Raw genomic sequence first — 16,166 nt, 5'->3', positions numbered from 1 at the left:
AAGAAGCAAGGGGCTGGAACAGAAGGAAGCTTCTAGGTTTGCAGGATAGTCAAGAACAGGATCCAGATAATGCTGATTATGGGCCTGGCTGTTTCTAGAAGCTGGCATGCCTCCATGTGTAAGTTAATATCAAATATTTGAACTTTATTTACCGGAAATGACATTTCTAAAAATATTTTACCCATTATCTCAGGAACTATTACAGATACATACCTCTAATTTTACACTATGTTACCACTTAGTATACTGCAGCTACTGAACCTCCCAAAACATCTCTACCTCTAACGGTTTTTTACTTACGGAAGAAGAAGTGGACTGTTAAAACAAAATATTGAATAACATTTAAAAAAAATCAAAACTAGCTAATTATTTCTCTGTACATTTTGACTCTGGTTCAGTAATCAGAAAAGGAGTGGTACTATACATCTCAAAAATTTCAGATCTCTATCTGTCACAGGTTCTGGGATAATGGGTCATCAATACTGCAAATTTAACACTGTGGGTATAGGACGTACGTACTCCCCTTAATGCGAGCACTTGCTTCTTATGTCATCCATTCTTATTGCTGCCTCTTAGTTCTTGTACAATACCGGCGTTTCGTTATAGGTTACACCTGTATTTATCTGACGTTCTCTCAATAGGAAATTGGAAATTTTGTGGTAAGATATTATGGGACCAAACTGCTCAGAGCATCGGTCCCTTAGCTTACATACTATTCACTCCAACTTAAACTAACTTGCGCTAAGGACAACACACACACCCATGCCCGAGGGAGGACTCCAACCTTCTGAGGAGGGACTCGCTCGAACCGTGACGAGGTGCCACAGACCGCGCGGCTACCCCGGGCGGCCTCAGAATAGAAGAAAACGATCTTAAGCAGGAAGCGAAATATAAAATTATAACTGATATGAAAACTTTCTACAAAACTTACAGCAAGTGGAGTACTGTTGTAACTGTCAGTGCGTGGGGTCTCATGTGTCACCCACTGTACACACATCTTTACTGTTCGGACAGGTTACCCAGCGCTATGATGTTCTCTATATGTATTACGTTTTACTTTGGCTTCAAGTAGAGCTCACATCGCAAATCTCTGTTTGCAGTTACTGACTGTAATGGAAATAATTAAGTTGACGTTTCACTATGTAGGTTCTATGATTCAATTGCTGTCATATTTACTGTTCCTGAGTATAACAAATTTTACCCGAAGATTTAAAGTTAGAATGTTATGGACGGTGCAAAGGTGTTGTACACAGCTGGTTGCATCTATAATACCGCACGTGATATGACGATGTTACTTAAGCTACCGAAATTGGTCATCACTTTGTAACAAAAAATTATTGTAAAATGCTACTGAGACAATACGTAGAAAACTTGTGAAAATTTTAAATAGTTTTGTAGAAAACTTTTAAATTTTTTTTATAATTTTATGTTTGACTGCACATGTATTTCTCCGATTTTAGAGCACTATGCAACATTTCACATCGTCGAATGCTTCTCATTAGTCATCAAATAACGTAAATAGGTCTTCGTTTTTCGTAAGCGTTGCTTCGATTATCGAGTGCAGTCAAGAACTACTTCTGTGGTGGCTTTGCCTCTCCTAAAGCCAAACTGATCGTCAGCTAATAGACCCTCAGTTTTGTGTGTGGTGTCTTAAAAGAGGTCATATATTGAAGATCAACAGAAGTAATACGCTGGTATCGAAAACTTAAAGACGAAAGCAACTTTCTCATGATTTACCACTGCCTGGTAATATAGCTCTGTGAGTTTTGGACGATGCATACACTGAAGAGCCAAACAAACTGGTACACCTGTTGTGAATCTTCAGGTTTTGGCGGCGCAAAGACTGTTCCAGTAAGTTTCGGGTGTGCAGCCGCAAGAAATCTCCTTCTTCTTCAAATATTTCGCCTGTATAACGTTCAGACATCTTCAGAGTGAGCCGCAAGACTGCCGCTCCAGTGCTCGCTTCGTCCCTTTATACTCGTGTACCGCGCAACTGCGCATGCGGCCACAGATGCAAATGCGCCAGAGACGTTGGTCGGCGGCAGAGACGTGCATAATGCGCGAGTTGTATCTATGACTCCGCAGTTGATCTGTGTTGGCATATCGATACATCATTGTGAGCTGCAGTGTGACGACGTCTTTGTGAGTTTATTACAGCAAGTGCCGGATTCCATGATTTATCAAGAATGAAACCACTATCTCTATTAATTCAATTCGTCATCGAGCGAATTTCAATTGCCTCCTTCACTATCGAGTCCCAAAAGGATGATGCAGTTGCCAAAATTTCAACGTTGTCATACAACATACTGTGACCATTATCAATACAGTGCTCTGCCACTGCCGACTTATTACGTTGTAAAAGCCGTGCGTACCTCCGGTGTTCTGTACATCTTTCTTGGACAGTACGAGTTGTTTGTCCGATGTAAGAAAGGCCACATTCACGTGGAATTTTGTTAACTCCAGATTTTCGGAGCAGCGAATCATCTTTGACGGAGCCCACGAGTGCAGATGTCTTGGGTGGAGGACGAAAAATCACTTTTACTTTGTGTCTGCCGAAAATGCGTCCTATTTTTGATGAGAGGCTACCCACATATGGCAGGAAGGCCATCGATTTAAAGGTTTCTTCATGTTCTTCTGCTTTCTTTGTGCCCTCTTTCGGTTTCATTTTCAGTGCCCTCTGTATTTGTTGTGGAGAGTACCCATTGTCTTCAAACACTCCTTGTAAGTGGGAAAGTTCATCTTGCAGACTGCTTTCGTCGGAAATAAGATGCACTCTGTGGGTCAAAGTTCGGAGAACACTCATTGCCTGGGCAGGATGGTGGCAGCTATTTGCACGTAAATACAGATCTGTGTGCGTCGGCTTCGTTTACACTTCATGTCCCAAAGTGCCATCCTCTCTGCGCCGAACCAAAACATCCAAGAATGGAAGGCATCACTCCTTTTCAATTTCGATAGTGAGCTTTATTTGATCGTGGAGGGAGTTCAGATGTCTTAAGAAGTCTTGCAAGTTGTCTTCACCATGGGGCAAAACTACAAAGGTGTCATCAACATACCTCCAGAATACCGTGGGTTTCAAGTTAGCAGATTCAAGCGCCTTTTCCTCGAAGTCCTCCATAAATAAATTGGCCACCAGAGGGGATAAGGGACTACCCATGGCGACTCCGTCCGTCTGTTCAAAAAATACGTTGTTAAATAAGAAATATGTGGAGGTCAGAACATGTTTAAATAAAGCTGAAATCTCTTTGTCAAAACTTCTTTCAATAAGCTGTAGAGATTCTGGAAGAGGAACCTTTGTAAATAAAGCCACCACATCAAAACTCACTAATATATCAGACGGGTTCATTTTCAAATATTTCAGTTTACTAATGAAGTCAGCAGAGTTTCTTATGTGGTGGGTACATTATCCCACAAGAGGCCTCAACAATGATGCCAGATGTTTGGCAACGTCATAGGTCGGAGAGCCTATCTTACTGACTATGGGGCGTAGAGGGACATCTTTCTTGTGGACCTTTGGTAGTCCATAAAGTCTAGGAGGCACTGGACCACTTGGTTTCAATCTCGTACTGTCCAAGAAAGATGTACAGAACACCGGAGGTACACACGACTTTTACAACCTAATAAGTCGGCAGTGGCAGGGCACTGTATTGATAATGGTCACAGTATGTTGTATGACAACGTCGAAATTTTGGCAACTGCATCATCCTTTTGGGACTCGATAGTGAAGGAGGCAATTGAAATTCGCTCGACGACGAATTTAATTAATAGAGATAGTGGTTTCATTCTTGATAAATCATGGAGTCCGGCATTTGCTGTAATAAACTCACAAAGACGTCGTCACAGTGCAGCTCACAATGATACATCGATATGCCAACACAGATCGACTGCGCAGTCACAGATACAACTCGCGCATTGGAGCGGCAGTCTTGCGGCTCAGTCTGAAGATGGCTGAACGTTATACAGCCTAAATATTAGAAGAAGAAGGAGATTTCTTGCGGCTGCACACCCGAAACTTAATGGAACAAACTGGTACACCTGCCTAATTTCGTGCACGGACCCCGCGAGCACGCAGAAGTGCCGCAGTACGACGTGGCATGGACTCGACTGATGTGTGAAGTAGTGCTGGAGGGAATCGACACCACGAATCCTGCAGGGCTGTCCATAAATCCGTAGGAGTACGAGGTGGTGGAGATCTCTTCTGAACAGCACGTTGCAGGGCATCCCAGATATGATCAATAATGTTCGTGTCTGGGGAGTTTGGTGATGAGCGGAAGTCTTTAAACTCAGACGAGTGTTCGTGGAGCCACACTGTAGCAATTCTGACCGTGTGTGGTGTCGCATTGTCCTGGTGGAATTGCCCAAGTCCATCGGAATGCATAATGGACACGATGCAGGTGATTCGTACGTACGTGTCACCTGATACTTATCTACTTGTATCAGGGGTCCCAAATCACTCCAACTACAGAGGCTCCACACCATTACAGAGCCTCTAGCAGCTTGAATAGTCCCCTGCTGGCATGCAGGATCCGTTGATTCATGAGTTAGTCTGCATACCCGTACACGTTGTAAGTTGGCTGTTTATGTTTTCTTATTGGCAACGTTACTTAGCGCTCTGTATGAAAATCACTGGCTGTGCTGTGTGCAGTCTGTGGCTAGTTTGCATTGTTGTCTGGCATTGTAGTGTTGGGCAGCTGGATGTGAACAGCGCGTAGCGTTGCACAGTTGGAGGTGAGCCGCCAGCAGTGGTGGATGTGGGGAGAGAGATGGCGGAGTTTTGTAATTTGTCATGAACTGCTATATATATTATGACTATTAAGGTAAATATATTGTTTGTTCTCTATTAATATCTTTCATTTGCTAACTATGCCTATCAGTAATTAGTGCCTTCTGTAGTTTGAATCTTTTATTTAGCTGGCAGTAGTGGCGCTTGCTGTATTGCAGTAGTTCGAATAACCAAGATTTTTGTGAGGTAAGTGATTTGTGAAACGTATAGGTTAATGTTTGTCAGGGCCATTCTTTTGTAGGGATTTTTGAAAGCCAGATTGCGTTGCGCTAAAAATATTGTGTGTCAGTTTAAGCACAATCATGCATAATTGTTCAAAGGGGACGTTTCAACGTCCATCCAGTCGACACAATTTGAAACGAGAGTCGTCCGACGAGGTAACATCTTTCCATTCATCAAGAGTCGAGGGCTCAGGCGAGGCGTAAAGCTTTGTGTCCTGGAGTCACCAAGGGTACACGAGAGGGCCTTTGGCTGAGAAAGGCCATATCGATGATGTTTCATCGAATCGTTAGCAGGCATCGAAATCTGCAGGGTTGCACTCCTGTCACGTTGACTGATTCTCTTCAGTGGTGGGTGGTCCTGTTCTTGCAGGATCTTTTCCCGGCCGCAGCGATATCGGACATTTGATGTTTTACCAGATTCCTGATATTCACGGTACACTCGTGAAACTCTCGTAACGGAAAATCGCCACTTCATCGCTACCTCGGAGATCCTGTGTTCCACCGATCGTGCGCCGGCTGTAACACGGCGTTCGAACTCATTTAAATCTTAATAACCTGCCATAGGTATAGTACAGAACATAAATGAGCTGTGCTACAGCGCGTGTTGGTGTTGTTAGTAGGTTTCTGTCAGACTGTATAGTTCAGTTGGCATGGCTGCGGTTGTTTGTCTTCTCCTCGTCTTCACTGGCGCCTCTCCGTTTCGCTAGCGTTGCCTGTCCGCTAGTGGCAGCAGTGGCACTTACCGATAGCTAGTAACTGCTGCCCTATCTCTGGGGCGACGTCGTGTTTCTTCCGTGTTGTGTGAGTGTGGCAGTTCGGTTGGGGACGCAGGGGGAGCCAGGTCCGCTCACACCGAGAACACGCCGGGACCGCTGGCAGTGTGGATGGACTGCGGGGTCGAAGGGCTGTGGTCACGAGGGTGCACGAAACCGGATCCTGCAAGTCGAATGCATTTCAATTCGCATAGAGAAACCTGCACCATTGAAGTCTCGCGATTCTCCAGTGACTCGGGTTCGTGTTGCTGCTCGTGGTGTCGCCGAGGCAAAGAGCAGCCAGTGGAGTGTTTGGGGGAGGTGGGTCTGAGTAGCCTTCCTGGGCTTCTAATTACTATTTACAATTTTGATCTTGTTACAGTGTTAAGCTGGACCAGCGGTATTTTTCTGCCTTGTGGCCGCTAACGCCCCGCTTACATGCGCTGGAGATTGGTTGGCGATCCTTCTACGTTGGTGGCAGTCATTCCTTCTTGTTCCGGGCTCCCTAAGCACAGTATTCTGTGGGCAGAGTCCAGACCGCCTGTTCGGGTTTTGGCGTTTTTTGACACCTTTGCGTTTGTTTTATTGGACGTGAGGTAGCCTCACCAAGATTACCGTGTCACCTGTTACACTGCCACTAGCCCGAGTTACCATCTTGTGATCTGAATGCAGCTCTTGACTGCCTCCCTCATCGCTCGCAAAGTGTTTTGGCCTGATCTACTCAGAGGTCGACTCCTGGAGCACCGTCTGTCACTGGCCCTTGTGTTTTACTATTGTATTATCGTATTAGCAAGTTACCATCATTGGTCGCACCTGTTTGGTGATCTGTTGCTTGTCTTTTAAATTAACCATGCCATTCTATTTGCCGTTTGACAGTACGTTAAATTTTTTTTATAATTGCCGTTTTTGGGGTTGAAGAACATCAGCCGTGATTATAGTTACTTGCTTTAAAATACTGATTTGGACCACATTGGTTTGTTTTCAAAAATTATTTCCTGTGTCTGTATTTTATGTATGCTTGTTAAATTTCTTTTAAAAATAATTGCCATTTTGGGCGTTAAAGGCCTTCAGCTGTGGTTGTGGTTACCTGCTTTAAAATTCTGATTCCGACCGCGTTGGCTTATTTTCAGAAATTATTTCCTGTGTATGCATTTTATGAATGCTTGTTAATTTTTTTTAAAATAAAAGCCATTTTGGGCGTTAAAGGCCTTCAGCAGTGATAGTGGTTACTTGCTTTAAAATTCTGATTGTGATCACATGGGCTTGTTTTCAAAATTTATTGGCTGTGTCGGTAATCTGCGCTCATTTGGTAAATTGTATCTTACTGAAGATACTAAAATTACACAGTGTTTCTTTCCTTTCATTAACGTGTCGAAGCGGTCGCTCATTGTCATCCAAGAAAATGAAGTGAGGGCCGAGTGCAGCGCTGAAAAGACGCACATGTTGAGGGAGTACGGTCTCACGATAACGCTGACCGTCTAATGTACCATGTTCAACGTAACATGTGTTCGGCACACTGTAACACCCGGCCCATCGCCGATTACGTAGTGGTAATGGACTGGCCTGCCCATTCCACCGACATGTCCGTTCCAGCACGTGTGGCGTGGGTTGGGGAGACATATTGCAGGAGGTGAACGTGCGTCAACGATCGATCAGCCGGCAGCTGTCAGCTACTCTGGTCCAGGAACAGAATTCCCGGCCAGCTTGACACCACACAGTACTACTATGTACAGTGTCCAGCATTTTGTAAAGTTCAACGGATCATTATGAAACCGGCAACTTGGATGTCACTGAGCAGAAGTGTGGCATCTGTTCGTCTCATTGCATATTTCTTTAGCATACCTTCTGAACTGAACAAAGTGTACTGAACTGAAGCATACTGTAGCACAAATTGGTTCTTTCTATGTTTCTGGTACTAGTTTTATTGAGCTATGTTACTTGGTAGTGACACTTCATGCAAAAGTTATGGGAGGCATTCAGTAAGTAATGCAACACAGTTTTCTTCTTATGGCAGGTTGGTACTGTTCAGGAGTCCAGTACAGCTTAATATTTGCCTTCTTCTTGCTACAAAATCCTATTTTTCGACATAACATTTGAGAGGTGGCATGAGCCCCGTCTCATATTTCTATCTTAGTCTGAGTAATTCGATCTTCCTCTCTAACTGCATGCGGTGAAAAGTCGCTATTCCTTCACACACGGACTTCCCACGCAGTGTCCCTCGTCACCCGGGTGGGCCGGTGACAGACGGGCTCTGCTGATCTTGAAAGGGTTAAGCCGACGGGTCTGAGGGAGTCGAGTGAATGCTTTCCAGACGCTGACATTGTCATAAGAGCGGCGGAGACACGCCCGCAGGGGCCTGAAGGAGCGGCTGGGCTAGAGATTCCGTTACTTCGCAGAAACTTGCTGAAAACACTTTCTGGCGGGCTACCAGCGAGGCGTGGGAATGACTTGTGTTCCCAGGCACTCTTGGCGGGGAAATTCCCGCGTTTTCTGCAAAATCGTAACTGTGATTGGCTTGCTCAGGGCATAGCTCCATGACGTAGCAAATTCGTAGCAGAAATTTGTGCCAAGTATCTCCATTGGTGGAATAGTACTGCGTCGGCAACAGAGTGGAATTTTCCGCCGGTTTTCGAGTTGCTGATTGGAGCGTTTAACCACGGCCACTGTCGTGGGGTGGGCCTTCTTTGTCTCCCTCAGAGGCGCATTTGTATTGCTAGGAAGTCTTTAGTCTGGAACAACCAAACCAGAATAATTTGTTTCGGGCTATACTCGCGACATTATCATCACCACGACGGGACGACGAAGCAACCAGCCATCGCCTGCGGTACGCCAGTTCGTGTCCTTGCAGTTAAGAAGACAGCTTGGTAATGTACGTCCGCAGCACTGGCAAAGCAGGCAATTTTGCTCTGTGATAATCAGAGCTCAGCAGAGCGCGCATGTTCCCGTCTTTTCTTACGTGCTTCTGTCTTGGATGTTCATTGCCTGAGTTCTCACTACTGTAGCAGCAATGAATGTTGGGTTGGCTGTGGATTTCTCTTAAGATTTGAGTTGCAAGGCATTGGCTCCGCGTACCACTTCATCATAAATGTCACAATCTAGTTTAGGGACAACTTCACCCTCGCAGCATTTATTTGAGTATCTAATTTGAGCGAATTTGATGTATTGTAAATGTTTCATGTGTTTTGTTTATTATTTTGAGTTTAGTCATAATAAATCATATTGTTATTTTGGACAGAATTTTCATTCTGTTAATCGGTAGAGCAACCCGATCATTTCTCACAACATTAATGAAACCTTCCTTTATTTAACTTGTTTATCATATTAAATTATTGCAGGTGCCAAACTCTTTTCTACTCCACTTGCAGGGTCGATTACAGTCAGTTCGCGTTTCTTCTTAATCCATGTGCAACAGCAAAATTCGGAGTTAGAATAGGGGGGCTTAGAGCATCATTTACATATGTAGATTCTAGAAGAATTTATTGTTAAATACACTGCTAGCCCCGGCACCTCGGACACTCACATGAGGCGGCCTTACGGTACCTTAAGGGGACAGCCTGTATGCCCGGATACTTCCACTCTACTGTTCAAAGTCTTAGCCAACGTCTCGCTGCATCAGTAACCTCGCCACTGAGCGCATCCTCCACTGGGTCGAACAGATGGAGGTCGTAAGCTGCGAGACCCGGGCTGTACTGTAGGGTGGATGAAGAAGAACAGTCCGATCGAGTCTTGTGAGCTCCACTCCAGTAAGCAGACATGTTATAAGGTGGCGTGGTCCCCTGACCTTGATTTCTTACATATTCCATCCTCACAATCGTATTCTGCACATCGAGATGCTTCATTTGAACCCAAGCTCGATAAGGTAGAGTCAATTTTGTATGAATTCGTGTAAGCGATATGCAAATCTAATAAGTAAATTGCAAGTGCACACCGAGGTTGAAAAAGTCGAGGTTGGCGTGCACCACATGAGGGCCCCTTCAGAGGGGTGGGTCGGCGGAGACCTACTTCGGCCATAGCGACTGCCCAGAGAGAGAGGACAGCTTTTGGCCGAGTGAAGGGATAACGACCCCGTGTCTGACTTAAAAACAAATTCCACTACATTGTGTGAGAGCACCCAGAAGATGCATTTTTTGACGGACCGACTGTGTAGCTACGGAGTTCTCACAGGAGGACAGTATACACCTAATGGAGATGCTACTTATTTCTGCATTGGTCGACTTAAACGAAACGCTGATTGGCGGAATATTTCTGATGCAAAGAGCAAGAGGAGTGAGGGAAGACAGCGAATGATATACCCTTGAAACATTTCCAGAAAAAAGGGCCATTCGTTGTCGCTCTTGGAGCGGGAACACGTAACGAGAGCGAGTGTGCTCGTACGTGTACTCAAAGAGTGAGGAACAAAGTCTCTCCTCAGTACTTCACTGGGAGAGCACCTCCGTCGAGAACGAATCGGAGTGCGACTCTATATTGAAGTCGCTTGCAATTAGATGTTGTTCACTGTGTTGGCCGCCACACTTATTGTGCGGTGTGAACGTGGACAGAGTACCACTTAAATGCCTGCGAGCAAATTTTTGAGTGGCATCGTGGTGGACTGGTTATCGACCGGTGTACCACGCCAATAGTTAGACTAGGGGCGAATAGGAGTCCTCGACTTCATCAAGGTGTAGGGAGAGTTTGATTGGCGAAGGTCAGATAGAAAATATCTCATTTGTCAGCAGCGAGTGGTGCAGACAGCAGTTGTCGCAGCTCACGGTATTGCGTGCTACAGTGTATGCGAGCCCCATATTTCCTCCACAACAGTACACTGCATTACATTTCTCATGGGACAGCCTTGACCGTACCTAGAAGAGTTATTCAAGTTGTGTAGGCTCGGCTCTCAGCCTTTCTACCGAGTAAATAACGTTCTTAAAGAAAAAGGAGAAAAGAACCTTCCCATACTTCGTAAAATAATAGCATTCCTATCCATAAGAGGCAATCTACTATTCCGAAAAAAACCGGAAATTTATGAATTTATAAGAAAAAGCTTGACTTGATTTCTCAGAATATTTTTTTGAATAAATTATATTTTTCGTTCGTTTAATGTTTTTCTTATACTTACTAGCAATACACCAGCGGATGACTCCAGAAGATATTTGTTGCTGAATGTTTTTCAAGCAGTTCTTGTTGGTACATTAGGAGCGTCTGTCTGACTTCTGTAGCAGTGTGAGGTGGAAATTTTTCCTTGCAGGAGCCAAAGGTTACTTGTTGGATCGATCCATTGCGCAACTTGACAAAATAAAACCCACACGCTCACAATGTGTGTGGCCTTGCCTTGTCGCGGAGATGCTCCTTGTCACCTTTTGTGGCGACCAAATTGCTTAAGTCGTTTCTTCAGTTTCCTGAGGGCAGCACAACACACTGCCCCGTGAAGGCTGAGTTGTTAGCCAACATGACAGTTCAGCCAGTCTCGGAGAAGTCGATCGCAACACTGGGGGTCTCTCGTTGCAAGTTACAGAAGCGATTTGCTGAGCGCCACCACCTATCGGAACCCCACGAAACCGTAGGGGCTGCAGTGGGAATATGCCACGACGTCCCACAAGGAACTGCAGCTTTCTTTCTAGCCGCAAGTGGCCGAAAATAGAAGTGTTGCACTACTTTCCGAATGCTCCCCCCCGTACTCCGGTGTACTTGCGTTTCGCTTTGACCGAGGCAGCCAGCGCGGCGTGGCGAGTGCTGTGCGGCAGAGCGGTTCTGCAGAGCCGCTGCGGTCGGCAACAGTCGTCGGTCGGGCAGTCTGAACCTCAGACGGAAATTGCAGGCTCTGTCTGATGTCTGGGCTTTCCGAGAAGCGCTGCCCCTGTCTTCCTGCGGCCGGCGAGGTCAGCGCTCAAGAGCGGAGGGCCGCGACCAGCCGCCCCCACACGGGCACAGCCTCCCGTAGCGTACCCGAAGACTAGAGAGCTGCACTGGCCACACCAATATTCAAGAAAGGCCGTAGGAGTAATCCGATAAATTACAGCCCCATGTCATTAACACCGAAACGCGGAAGGATTTCCGAATGTACATTGTGTCAGAACATTACGAATTACACTTCTGGCCTTAAAATTGCTACAGTAACAAGGTATGTGGATGATAAACGGGTACTCATTGGACAAATATACTATACTAGAACTGACATGTGATTACATTTTCACGCAATTTGGGTGCATAGATCCTGAGAAATCAGTACCCAGAATAACCACTTCTGGCCGTAATAACGGCCTTGATACGCCTGGGCATTGAGCCAAACAGAGCTCGGATGGCGTGTACAGGTACAGCTGCCCACGCAGCTTCAACACGATACCACAGTTCATCAAGAGTAGTGACTGACGTATTGTGACGAGCCAGTTGCTCGGCCACCATTCACCAGACGTATTCAGTTGATGAGACATCTGGAGAATGTGCTGGCCAGGACAGCAGTCGAACATTTTCTGTGTCCAGAAAGGCACATACAGGACCTGCAGCATGCGGTCGTGCATTATCCTGCTGAAATGTAGGGATCGAATGAATGGTAGCGCCACGGGTCGTAACGTCCACTGTTCAAAGTGCCGTTAATGCGAACAAGAGGTGACCGAGGCGTGTAACCAATGGCACCTCATACCATCACGCCAGGTGATACGCCAGTATGGCGATGACGAATACACGCTTCCAACGTGCGTTCACCGCGATGTCGCCAAACACGGATGCGACAATCATGATGCTGTAAACAGAACTTGGATTCGTCCGAAAAAATGACGTTCTGCCATTCGTGCACCCAGGTTCGTCGTTGAGCACATCATCGCAGGCGCTCCTGTCTGTGATGCAGCGTCAAGGGTAACCGCAGCCACGGTCTCCGAGCTGATAGTAGGTCGTCGAACTGTTCATGCAGATGGTTCTTGTCTTGGAAACGTCCCCAGCTGTTGACTCAGGGATCGAGACGTGGCTGCACGATCCGTTACAGCCATGCGGATAAGATGCCTGTCATTTCGACTGCTATTGATACGAGGCCGTTGGGATCCAGCACGGCGTTCCGCATTACCCTCCTGAACCTACCGATTCCATATTCTGCTAACAGTCATTGGATCTCGACCAACGCGAGCAGCAATGTCGCGATATGATAAACCGCACTCCCGATAGGCTACAATCCGACCTTTATCAAAGTCGGAAATGTGATGGTACGCATTTGTCCTCCTTACACGAGGCATCACAACAACGTTTCACTAGGCGACGCCGGTCTAGTGCTGTTTGTGTATGAGAAATCGGTTGGAAACTTTCCTCATGTCAGCACGTGGTAGGTGTCGCCACCGCCGCCAGCCTTGTGTGAATGCTCTGAAACGCTAATCATTTGCATATCACAGCATCTTCTTCCTGTCGGTTAAATTTCGCGTCTGTAGCACGCCATCTTCGAGGTGTAGCAATTTTAGTGGCCAGTAGTGTACCTCCAATGGAACGGTCTATTAGGCCATCCACTTGAGTGCTACAAGGAATCCGTTGAACTTTGGTTTCACGATAAATCTGTTTAATCTAAAGCCGATAAATTCAACTAATTACCAACGAATTACAATAACCAACAACTTAAATTGGAAAGAACACACAAAGAATGGCAAAGTATGGTAAACCAGGGACTGCCTTTTATTGGCAGAACACTAACAAAATGTAACAGATCTACTTGAGAGACTCCCTACACTACGCTTGTCCGTCCTCTTTTGGAGTTCTGCATCGCGCTGTGGAATGCTTACCAGATAGCACTGACGAATCACACATATCAAAAAAAAAGTTTCGCATCACCTCTGATCGAAGAGTTCCGGGACTTCTACAGAAAATTGGAATAGAGATCAATATGAACATCATTTCCACCCTTTTTATTGCTCATAAAAACCACCCATTGCATGTTGTACCACCATACAGAGAGATCTTCAGAGGTGGTGGTCCAGATTGCTGTACACACCGTTACCTCTAATACCCAGTAGCACGTCCTCTTGCATTGATGCATGCCTCTATTCGTCGTCACACACTATCCACAAGTTCATCAAGGCACTGTTTGTCCAAATTGTCCCACTCCTCAACGGCGATGAGGCGTAGATCCATCAAAGTGGTTGATGGGTCACGTCGTCCATAAACAGCCCGTTCCAATGTATTCTAAGCATGTCCGACAGGTTTTATGCCTGGAGAACATGCTGGCCACTCTAGTCGAGTGATGTCGTTATCCTGAAGGAAGTCATTCACAAGATCTGCACGATGGGGCCGCGAATTGTCGTCCATAAAGATGAATGCCTCGCCAATATGCTGCCGATATGGTTGCACTATCGGTCGGAGGATGGCATTCACGTATCGTACAGGCGTTACGGCGCCTTTCGTGACCACCAGCGGCGTACGTCGGCCTCTCTGAACAGTCCAAGTGGACTGTGTCTGTGAGACAGTATCTTCAAGTGTTCTGGGATCTGGGGTGATGGAAAACTTTTTTTGATGTGTGTACATAGAGAAAGTTGAAAGAACAGCACCACGTTTTGTATTATCGCGGAATAGGGGAGAAAAAGGGGAAGTAAGGCCACCAGAGTGGCGATTCTGACGTTGTCGTTGATAATGGAAGCAAGACTATAGAAAAATAAAGACACCTTCATAGGATTTGTCGATCTTTAAAAAGCGTTCGACAGTGTAAAGTGGTGCAAGATGTTCCAAACTCTGAGAAAAAAGGGATAAGTTATAGGGAGAGACGGGTAATATACAATGTGTACAAGAGACAAGAGGGAGTAATAAGAGAGAGCGACCAAGAACGAAATTCTCGAAATTGTAGTAATGTTCAGTCTGTACATCAAAGAAGCAGTGATGGAAATGAAAAGTTCAGAAGTGTAATTAAAATTCAGGGTAAGAAGATGTGAATGATACGGTTTACTGATGACACTGCTATCCTGAGTAAAAGTCAAGAAGAAATGCATTATCTGGTGATGGGAATGAACAGTCTAATGAGTACACGATACGGACAGAGAGTGAATCGAAGAAAGACGAATGTAATGAACAGTGTCAGAAATGAGAAGAGCGAGAAACTTAACATCAGGATTGAAGGTCACGAAGTAGATGAAGGTAAGTAATTCTGCTCCCTAGGCAGCAAAATAACCAGGGACGGACGGAGCACGGAGCACATCAAGAATAGCTGACAATGGCAAAAAGGACATCCCTGGTCAAGAGAAACCTGTTACTATCAAACAGAGGCCTTCATTTGAGGAAGAAATGTACGTCTGGAGTGCAGCATTCTATGGCAGCGAAACATGGACTATGGGAAAACCGTAACAGAAGAGAATTGAAGCATTTGAGAGGTGGTGCTATAGACGAATGTTGAAAATTAGGTGGACTGATAAGGTAAGGAATGAGGAGGATCTACGCAGAATCGGAGAGGAAAGGAATATGTGGAAACCACTGATACGGAGAAGGGACAGGATGATAGGACATCTGCTAAGACATGAGGGAATGACTTCCATGGTACTAGAGGGAGCTGTAGAGGCCAAAAACTGTAGAGGAAGACAGAGATTGGAATACGTCAAGCAAATAATTGAGGACGTAGGTTGCAAGTGCTACTCTGAGATGAAGAGGTTAGCACAGGAGAGGAATTCGTGGCGGGCCGCATGAGACCGGTCAGAAGACTGATGACTACAAAAATAAAAACGGGGCGGGGGATAGAGTGTCACAGACATGATACAGGATTTGGATTGGACATCATTGAATCAAAGGCGTGTTTCGTTGCGGCGGAATCTTCTCACGAAATTTCTGTCACCAACTTCGCTGATGCCGACCTACATAGGGAGAAACGATCATCATAATAAAATGACCGAAATCAGAGCACGCACAGAAATATATAGGTGTTCGTTTTTGACGCGCCTAGAACCGCTCGGCCACAGCGGCCGGCAGCTACACCTGCAAACCATCTAGGAGGGATGCTCAGAATGTCCCCTAACAAATCAGGTCCCTTTCACTCGATGAATTTCCGTCAGTTATTACGAATTGTGATGTTTTTGACACGGAAACAGGAATGCAGTCGCACAACTGAGACTATACACCACAGATACACAATTTGATAGAAGTCGCTAGTGAGCAACAGTGTCAGTAAACTTGTGAAAATCTAAAGATATGAAACTAGTCTGACATCCCCTGTCGATAGCACTCACTACTTTCGTAGCTTTGAAGCCCATGTTTGTAATATAACCTGGGTCGTATGAACACACAAGCAAAACTTCGGTTCCTTAAACAGTCGAACCCCCACGCGTAAAACAGCTTCAGAATTTACTTTAGAAATAAATTAATGTGCGGAATGACCATAAACAATAAACAGCTCAGGAATGGTTAAAAACTGTATTTAAACTTGTACCAAATGTCCAAATTATTTTATAGGCTACCGGTTTCGACTATCACGCCCTCTGTTCTACA

Source organism: Schistocerca americana, chromosome 11 (genome assembly GCF_021461395.2).
Source record: "Schistocerca americana isolate TAMUIC-IGC-003095 chromosome 11, iqSchAmer2.1, whole genome shotgun sequence".
NCBI lineage: Eukaryota > Metazoa > Arthropoda > Insecta > Orthoptera > Acrididae > Schistocerca > Schistocerca americana.
Note: the sequence above shows the minus strand (reverse complement) of the source record.